Genomic DNA, 10,779 nt, shown 5'->3' on the forward strand with positions numbered 1-10,779 from the left:
AAACATTGGAAGAGGTGCTCAAACTTTTTTGTTTGAATTTTGTTTTTAAATCAGTTTCTTTTAATACTGAAGATATTCAGTCTCAAAGGTCTCATAATGACTACCTCCCCAACAAGGGCTGAGTTGATCCACAATGAGCTATCTAGATCTCAATCTGGTCAGGTTGCAGCAGCCAAACTATCTCCAACAATACTATGCAAGGGGAAACAATGATTTAATCCAGAAAGCATAAAATGAAACTGCTGGCATTGAAATAAAGTCATCCCAGTTTAAATTGAGCATTTCTTGATGTTTGTATGGCAGTTACTGACAATGCTACAGAGCAAAAGGATATATCATAGCCTTTGCTTAGCAGAGATCAACATCCCTTCTTTCTACAAAGTATACAGACACAAATATCAAATGAGAATATAAGATTCATTTCACACCAAAGACCACTCACATGATGACTGAAAATCTGGACAGAATGCTAAAAGCATTAGCAAGAAATACAGGGTAAGAGCAACATGCTACTTTTGAATTTCACTCCAAGTGTATACCATCTCATTGCAGGAACAATCCAGCTCCCCTAAATCTTCCTATCACACAACAGATACTTCTGAGTGCCTTGCATACTGTACATTCTAGACACCAACAACTGTTTCACAGCAGTTTTGGTTCTTTTACTAATCACCTTTACTCTACCCTACTTCAGTCACACTGTTGCTTCCCGTATATCTCTTGCAGCTTCTTGTCCAAGAAGAACCACCCACCTTTTCCAGTCTAGCTACATTTCCAAAGTCCCTCACAGAACCATAGAACACTACAGTACAGGCCCTTCAGCCCTCCATGTTGTGCCAACCCATATAATCCTTAAAGTACTAAACCCACACTACCCCATAACCTTCCAGTTTTCTTTCATCCATGTGCCTGTCCAAGGGGCTCTTAAATACCCCTAATGTTTTAGCCTCCACCACCATCCCTGGCAAGTCATTCCAGGCACTCACAACCCTCTGTAAAAAAAAAACTTACCCCTGATGTCTCCCCTAAACTTCCCTCCCTTAATTTTGCACATATGCCCTCTGGTGTTAGCTATTGGTGCCCTGGGAAACAGGGACTGACTATCCACCCCATCTATGCCTCTATCAAGTCCCCTCTCATTCTTCTACGCTCCAAAGAGAAAAGTCCCAGCTCTGCTAACCTTGCTTCATATGACTTGTTCTCCAATCCAGGCACCATCCTGGTAAATCTCCCCTGCACCCTCTCCATAGCTTCCACATCCTTCCTATAATGAGGTGACCAGAATTGAACACAATATTCTAAGTGCGGTCTCACCAGAGATTTGTAGAGTTGCAACATGATCTCTCTACTCTTGAACTCAATCCCCATTAATGAAGCCTAGCATCCCATAGGCCTTCTTAACTACCATATCAACTTGTGCAGCGACCTTGAGGGATGTATGGATTTGAACACCAAGATCCCTTTGTTCATCCACACTCTTAAGTAATTGACCATTAATCCTGTACTCAGTCTTCTAGTTTGTCCTTCCAAAATGCATCACCTCACACTTGTCCAGATTGAACTCCATCTGCCATTTTTCTGCCCAACCTATTCAGCCTATCTATATCCTCTTGTAACCTTCGACCACCTACATACAGCTGCATGCACAACTCCTCCAATCTTCATGTCATCCAGAAACTTACTCACCCATCCTTCCACCTCTACATCCAGGTCATTTATAAAAATCACAAACAGCAGGGGTCCCAGAACAGAATCCTGTAGCACTCCAATAGTCACTGACCTCCAGGCAGAATACTTTCCTTCCACAACTACCCTCTGCTTTCTTCCTTCAAGCCAATTTTTTATCAAACAGCCAAGGTTCCACTTATCCCATACCTCACAACTCTCTGGATGAGTCTCTCATGAGGGACCTTGTCAAATGCTTTGCTAAAGTCAATGTAGGCCACATCAACTGCCCTACCCACATCAATTTCTTTTGTTACCTTTTCAAAAAAACTCAATCAGGCTCATGAGGCACGATCTTCCCTTCGCATAGCCATGTTGACTGTGCATGAGTAGACTCTACTTCTCCAAATGCTCCTAGATCCTATCCTTAAGAATCCTTTCCAGTAGTTTGCATACCACTGATGTAAGACTCACCAGTCTATAGTTCCCAGGTTTCTCCTCATTACCTTTTTTAAACAAGGGAACTACATTTGTCATTCTCCAATCCTCTGGCACTTCCCCTGCAGCGAAAGAGGATTCAAAGATCATGGCTAGTACTCCTGTGATATCTTCTCTCAATTCCCACAACAACCTGGGGTGTATCATATCCAGCCCTGGGGATTTATCAATCTTAATGTTTTTAAGAAGATCCAACACTACTTCTTCCTTAATCTCCACACTGTCCAGCACACAGGTCTGCTCTACTTCAACCTCAACCTGATCAAGATATTTTTCCACTTGTGAATACTGAAGCGAAGTATTCATTTAGGACCTCCCCAACCTCCTCTGCCTCCAGGCACAAGTTGCCCTCTTTATCCTTTATCCTTTAGCGATCCCACCTCCATTCTCGTCATCTTCACATTCGCCTAGAACACATTTGGGTTCTCCTTAATCCTACATGCCAAGGCCTTCTCATGCCCCCTTCGAGCTCTCCTAAGTCCTTTCTTTAGCTCTTTCCTGGCTACCCTATATTTCTTATAAGCCCCTCCTACTTCCTGCATCTTATCTATAAAACGTATGCTTCCTTTTTCCTCTTGACGAGTTGCCTCACGTTTCATCAGCCACGGTTCCCTTTTCCTACCTTTTTTTCCTTGCCTCAGTGGGACAAACCTATCCTGAACCCAGCTCAAGTGGTCTCTAAACTTCTCCCACATTACTTCTGTGCTTTCCCCTTTGAACATCTGTTTCCAATTTACTGTCGCTAGTTCTTGCCTCATCCCTTCAAAGTTAGCACTTTACCATTTCATCTGATTTTATCCCTTTCCATAGCTATGCTGAAGTTAAGGGAGTTGTGGTCACTCTCACCAAAATGCTCCCCACCACGAGGTCTGTCACCTGGCCAGGTTCATTAGATAGTTAGATAGATAGATACTTTATTCATTCCCAAGGGGAAATTCAACATTTTTCCAGTGTCCCATACACTTATTGTAGCAAAACTAATTACATACAGTATTTAACTCAGTATAAATATGATATGCATCTAAAATCCCCCTCCCAAAAAGCATTAATGAATAGCTTTTAAAAAGTTCTTAAATAGTTTACTAAAGTGCATTGAGTGACCTGTATCAGTTTCCTATGCTCTTCCTCCTGACCATTCCCGACACACCCCACTATGGCCGTGTCATTACCCAGAACTAGATCCAGTATAGCCTCTCCTCTTGTCGGCCGGTCCACATACTGTGTCAGGAATCCTTCTTGAACACACCTGACAAATTGTCAGCCCCATCTATCCCCCTTGCACTCAGGAGGTGCCAGTCAATATGAGGGAAATTGAAATCACCCGTAACTACTACCCTGTATTTCTTGCTCCATTCTAAAATCTGCCTGCTTATCTTATAACTTATAGAATTGTCATTCACATTACCTACCCCCTTTACCCCTCTTAAGTGAGCCCTTTAAAATAATCAGACTCCATATGGAATATACTCCATATTCCAAATTTCATTTCCTGTCAAAACCTTTCATAAAGTCAGGTTACTCAAAACCCCATATCCCCTATTTCTGACTACAACTTCAGCCTCTTCACCTTTTCACGCTGGAGATGGTGGCAGAATCAGAGCATTAAGAAAATTTAAATATGATTGTTAGTTTCAGTTCTGCCAGCCTAACAGAAGTCAAAGGCCAGCAAAACGCAAGGCAACAATACCAAGCATAAGAATCTCTAGAGGGGTGCTAACTAGATTAAGCAGCTGGTCTGGAACATTACTGTGAAACAACATTTACCAAGAAAAAACTATCATCTCAGATCAGCAGAGAACATACACTCAGTAGTCATTTTATTAGGTACACCATTCCAATAGTGGGTAGGACCCCTTTGCTTCCCGAACAGTCTGAGTTCTTCATAACATGGATTCAACAAAATACTGTAAGCATTCCTCAGAGATTCTAGTCCCTGTTGACATTATCGCATCACACAGTTGCTGCAGATTTGTCAGCTACACATTCATGCTGTAAATCTTCCACATCCACCACATAGATGCTCTATTCGATTGAAATCTGTTGACTATGGAGGCCACTGGAGTACAATGTTACATTTGTGAAACCAGTTTGAGATTATATGTGCTTTGTGACATGATGCATTTTCTTGCTACAAGTAGCCATTAGAAGATGGGTAGACTGTGGCCATAAAGGGATACACATGGTAAGCAACAACACTCAGCTATGCTATGGCATTTAAATGATGCTAATCTGATATTAATGTGTGCCAAGAAAACGTCCCCCACACCATCATGAGCCTGAACATTTGACAAGGTTGGTTCATGGTGTTTGTCCCAAATTCTGACCCTACCATCTGTTTGTTACAACAAAAAAAAAATCACAATTCACTAGACTAGCTGATGTTTATTTAATCTTAATCTGTCTAGTTTTGCTAAACTGTTACCTACTGTCGCCCATCCACTTCATGATTTGGCATGATGTGCATTCAGCAATGTTCTGCACATCACTGCTGTGAGATATGGTTATTTTGAGGTAGTCACCTTCCAGTCTGACCTCTCATTAACATGGCATTTTTACCCACAGAACTGCCGCTCACTGGATTTTTTTTTGCACCATTCTCTGCAAACTCTTAGAGACTTGTGTGTAAACTCCAAATCAGCAGTTTGAGATACTCAAACCACTCCATCTAGTACCATCAGTAATTAAACAGTCTGAATCATTTAGATCATATTTCTTCTCCATTCTGACATTTGTTCTGAACAAATGAACCTCTTAACCATGTTTGCATGCTTTTATACATTGCATTGCTGCAACATGGTTGGCTGATTAGATATTAGATAGAGGTGTACAGGTGCACCTAATAAAGTGGCCAGAGTGTAGAGAGATTTGATTAGGAGAGTCAAGTTTTATTTCACATTTAAAGATTGTTTATAAATCATTCTCAAATCTAGCAATAAAGAGATGCCAATTCTATATTCACAACCAATGCTTTTTCTCCCCCCCCCCCCAAAAAAAACATGGGCTGTATAGGTACAGTCAGAGAAAATGACAGCAAAGCAGTCACTAGCCACTAGGAGGTAGAGTTAAAAAAAATTAAAGATAACCAAAAGTTCAGAGTCTGAAGACCTTGAAAGATGATTAACAGTAAAATTGAATAAGGCAGATAAAGACAATGTAGGCATTGAAAAATAAAACTTATATAGTGGTGGTCAATGATGACAAGTGAAATGTTCAAGTAACATGGAGCTCAAGAACATGCACTGAGAAGCGGGGGGGGGGGGGAGAGGGGAGATAGCATGATCAGAGCATGATGCTGTTGACTCAGCTACTCAATCCTACTCTCACACTTCAGGCACTGCATACCTGCCCCTTTATCACTTCACATCAGGAGTTCATACATGGCCTTAGATGAAGCAACAATTAATTCTACTTCTAATTTAGTATGCTACAGTGTTCACATGGTCTGTTCTACATTTAAAAGCAAACCTACTGGGTATTGCTGTGAAACTCCACAATGTCTGCAACTTCAATCCTTTATCCCAGTCTAACCTCAGCTTTTGCTCACTTACACTGCTCCAAACCTCAGTGAAAAATCTCAAGACAGCATCTTATATCCTAAAGGAGATATTTATTTAGAGATACAGTGTGGAGTAGGCCCTTCCAGACCTTTGAACCGCATTGCCCAACAACACCCCCTCCCCGATTTAACCCTCACTTAACTATGAGACAATTCACAATGACCGATTAACCTAACAACCAGCAGGAGTTTAGACTGTGGGAGGAAACCGGAGCACCCAGAGGAAACCCACACATTTCACATGGAGGACATCCAGTCTCCTTACAGATGTTGGAATTGAACTCTGAGCTCCAAAGCCCCAAGCTGCAATAGCATCATGCTAACCATTAGGCTACATTGCAGCCTTCAGAACATTCAATGCAGCAACCTCAGGTGGTGCAATACCATCCTCTACTGCAGTTTCTTCCCCTTCTGCTCTGAATTTAAAATTTTCAGCCATTTACAGCCTTCTGGACATTCTTTTACCACATCTTTCAAACTATGCCACCATTATGCCATTTAATCTCTAGGTTTCCTCCCCATCACTTTTCCTTTCATCCTCTAACCCACACCCCACCTTTCTTGCAACTTAAATATACTTTAAATTTGAGATGCTTATTATCAAACTATGTAAGGTTGGTTGTCTGTCCTATTCAACAATGATGGGAGACGCGCAGGAGAGTTTTTAGTGGAAAAACCATTGAACTGGGGCAGTTCTACCCCTTTGACCTCAGAAGTCTGGGTCTTGTGTTATGCATAGTCGTCACAAACTGGGGTCTTGCTTGGTTGCAGTATATGACTATTACTTCTTCTGTGCTTTACCATGCCCATTCATTTTCCACAAAGTGTTGCAGAGCTGCCATCCTGGGCTTTACATCTCACTGTCGATCTCACCCATCCAGCCCGCCAGAGTCACCATCTCACCAGGGTATGAGTCCCACCAGCTGCCCTCAGCTGGTTGAGCCAAACTGTCAAAGAGCTGTACCAGGGCGCGCACTGTCATATGCAAACAGATCAAAGAACATGGTCTGGATGATGTCTTTGATGAATACTGCCTTCTTGTGCCAGCACTCCATGTAAATAACAGATCCCAATTTTGATAAAATTGCCAGCATTTGCTATCTTTATACAAAAGTAAGAATTTACTTCTACACTCCATTCCAAAGTCAACAAAAGAATAACCTTGCTCATTCGCACTTGTGTTCTGGTGATGGAGACCATATCTTGAGATTTATGCTTTAACAATTCATTTTCTTCCACACCATCACAAAACATTCCAATTATTTGCCAGTAGCTCCATTACAAACACCCTTAAAATACTGGCTACAGAAAAAAAATAAACTATACCAGAGTCAGTCTTGATAATTCATCCCTCAGCAGCTTTGTAGCCAACAATATGCACCAATGAATGAACAGCAAATCTACTTCCTCTCCAAAACAGAAGTCAACCAAGTTGAGACACAGTTATAAAAATGTTAGTAGAAAAGGGAGCATTTCCAATTGTGGTAAAGAGCAAACTAGCATTTTCAAAATAAAATCCAAAAAAAATCCAAGAGATTAAGTAACTGCATCAACCAACAAATTATTAATTGTAGAATTGCTTCCAAATGACATGTAGTTAATACAAATAATGAATATGCATTTAAATTGGGCCTAGTATGTATGGAATAATAAAAAAATAGTGATTTTGCTGAGAGTTTGAGAACAGCATTTGTGTTGATTACCAAATGCTTTTCTCTGAATCAGGGTGTGATCTGCTTATCTATGAAAGTAATTTTAAGCTCTTGAATATACGGAGCTGCTTCACCATTTAGACACTAAGCTAGAACTCAACTCTTCCAGCATATTAAGAGATATTTACTAAGATTAGGGCAACCTTTACCATGCAATAAAACCAAACCCCAGGCAACCTGCCCAGTGGCAAATGATAACTTGGGACAATACAAGACGATAATAATGTAGTTCTTAAAATTACAAAATCTAGTTCTACTCCAAAGTTCATAGTTCTCAGCTTAAAACACAGATTTCCCATCAAATATTGATTATATGCACATGGAAATTACTAGAAGACATACAAAACATAAAGGAACTAGGGGGAACACGGAAAAAAATAAGCAGACGCTGGAAACAGCTTTCCCAGTACTGTTAATAGATACAATAGCACGACAAGGTTGTACCATTCTGTGGTAATTTAGACCCTTTCAAACCACCACCAATCCAAACGCTAACTCTTCACAGATGCTACGTGACCCCAACGTTTCCAGAGTTATCACTTCAGACATCAAGCAGAATTTTATTGTTATGTTACCCATCATTTAATGACTGGCTGAGACTAATGCTGCAGAAGCTTCTCAAGCCATGTGCCAGCCACGTCGCAGTGGCACATCGCGTACGTGCCGTCCGACTCGCATTCAGAATTGGACTGAGTGAGGGGTTTGGAAAGAATCATACAATGACATCACAGGAGAAAATATGAATCACTCCGGAAATTGCTCAAAAGCTTACAAGAGAAAACGGCAACCGACACATTTCAAAATTAAATGCGCTTAATCAAATCAGTATTCTTAATAGCGAAATGAGAGAGAAGAAAATTTCCCAAACCACTGAACTGCCTCGCACCCACCCCTTCTTTCACCCGGAGAATGGACAACATGGCGTCTGCTACCTGCATTCTGCTTTCAAATCTCAACCAATGAATCGATTATAGGTTCCATCTTCCCTCTACCCAGAAACAGAAAGAACTGCAGCAACCTGCACTGATCCTTGAACCGATAGCTTCTCGGGTCCCAACGATCATTAGGACAAGTCGGTGGCTGCATCATCATGAAGCCACGCTGCAGTTCCTAGTGCCGCTTGTACCAGTCCCACTAACACAATATTCCCAATGACGTTTAAAGACGCAGAATAAAGTTATACAAACTTGCTTTGAATTGTAATCGGAATGCGTTCCTACACAAACGGATTTATAACGGCCTCTCTAGGATTGAGCAAAGAATAAAAACGGTCTTTTTTTTTAAATGATGCAGAATCTTTATTAGAGGAACATGTCCTGAAGTTTCAGATCACTGGCTATTTTTTAAAAAAAAAACAAAACTCTCTTCTTGGGAGAGAGCTAAGTCATTGGGTCAGAGCGAGGATCTGTCTCCAAAAGAGAAGCTAGCTGGGTAATTCGATTTCAAAGTTCAATTCAGTCTTGCTTCGCCGGCGCCAAGGTATCACGTTGCTGGGCACCAGGAGTCATTATTGCTGCCTTCACCATTGGTAAGGAGATCCACCCGCTCAGGCAGATTCCGGTTACCGGAGATTTAATTTAAAGCTAAGCAGCGGACTGGTCTCTATTAAAGGCGTAAAAGAAATTTATAAGTGCTCCGATGAGGTTCAGTAATATGACAAACGAACTAAAAGGAAATGCGAGTTGAAACGAATTTAAAAAAAACTGCGTAACAAGTACATTTCAAGGGCAGCTGATTCTACAATAGGCCTGACAAAAGCGGCTTCCACTGGAGAACAGGGCACCGGATAACAATATTTTTTTTAAAAAAACTGATCAATATGGCAAATTATATTTGAAGCTTCTTAAAAACTCTGGATGTTTATAAGTGCTAACCTCAGTCCTCAACAAGCCTTGGCTACGTGCGAGTAACCCACCGCAGGATGACTGCTGCCCTTCAAGGAAGAAAGGTTGCAGCTCTCAAAAGAGGGGTAGGAGAATACAGATTAAAACGAAAAAAAGTCACAAAAGAATGAATATGAGCTGAAAAGTAATAGAAAGAAAGCAAGACCTACATAGAAATAATTCAATTTAAAACGAAACCTACGAATTATTTACAACGTAATAAAACCCTTACGATCGAGATATGAAAATAGCTAGAACTTCGTAGCATATTATAAAAATCAGATTAAAATATCATTTGGATATTCATAACCTAGTTTAACTATGAATGGGTTGTGAAGGTGGAGCCGGCTGGCCCAGGTCAGGTTGGGTCACCTCGTCAGTTGCCAGGCAGGCCTACTGTCTCCGGGGCACAACCACCCTCGGTAGCCCGTGGTGCACGCCGATCCAAGCCGGCCTGAATCCCCCACCTATGTTCATACCAACACAAACCTCTCTCAGACGCACACCGGCCAAGATGCTCCGACAGAGTGCCCGCCTCCCGTCTCTGCAGTTCCTGATATAGCGCAGGGAATCCGCGCGGAGCTCTACCGGAGGACCAGCAGCTTCACTCTTGGAGGACCAGCTGCGGTTATCCATTCGCCGGTTGGCGAACCCACACACAAAAAAAATACAGCATAACTTTTTTTTCCTTTGACTCATTAATTAATTAATAAAGGGTGTTTGAAACGTCTTAAAGTTAATAATTTTCAAAGAGCTGATTGGTATAGTATCATTAAAAGGAACTATATTTTCTAGTGGATGGATTTTATTGTAAGCTGGTAACGCAACAGCTGCCAAATAGGGAGCGTGGGCTAAATTGGGAACTGAGATGGTGTGCGTGTTCTGCGGCAGAATATCAAAGCAGCTAGAATTTCCATTTTGTTTTAAAATATTATATATTTGTGGTATTCTTTTTACACTTAAAATAAGTGAACATTGAACTGTACAGGCCTTCGACTCCCGATGTTGTGCCAACCTTTTTATCTTACTCCAGGTTCAGTCTAATCCTTTCCTCCTGCATAGTCAATAACTTACATTTCTCTTTCATCTATGTGCCAGTTTGGTCTGCACCCTCTCAAAAATGTTCACATCCTTACTATAATGAGACAACCAGAATTTAACATGAAATTTTTGTCTAACCAAAGTTTTATAGAGCTGCCACATTACTTCTTGAACTCAGTCTCCCAATTAATGAAGGCCAACACTCCATGTGCTTTCTTAACCACCTTACAATTTGCATGGCACCTTTGAGTGATCTGTGAACTTGAGTCCCAGGATCCCTCTGTTCCTCCACACTGCTAAGAATCTTGCCAATAACCCCAAAATCTCCTTCCAGTTCAACCTTCCCAGCTCACACTTCTGTGGATTGAGCTCCATCTGCCAATTTGCAAACATGAGGAAATCTGCAGATGCTGGAAATTCAAGC

At 41.2% G+C, this 10,779-nt stretch overlaps 1 protein-coding gene across 2 annotated transcripts in view; it reads right to left on the bottom strand.

The window, feature by feature from the left end:
• pkma (pyruvate kinase M1/2a) overlaps window positions 1-9,951 on the bottom strand; it is a 42,360-nt gene extending 32,409 nt beyond the window's left edge. For both annotated transcript variants that reach the window (XM_059946190.1, XM_059946191.1), the window contains exon 1: window positions 9,804-9,951. The gene's annotated coding sequence lies outside the window, so the exon portion shown is untranslated. The remainder of the gene's footprint in view (window positions 1-9,803) is intronic.
• Window positions 9,952-10,779: the final 828 nt, after the last annotated feature.

The sequence above is a fragment of the Hypanus sabinus genome, chromosome 21 (genome assembly GCF_030144855.1).
Source record: "Hypanus sabinus isolate sHypSab1 chromosome 21, sHypSab1.hap1, whole genome shotgun sequence".
NCBI lineage: Eukaryota > Metazoa > Chordata > Chondrichthyes > Myliobatiformes > Dasyatidae > Hypanus > Hypanus sabinus.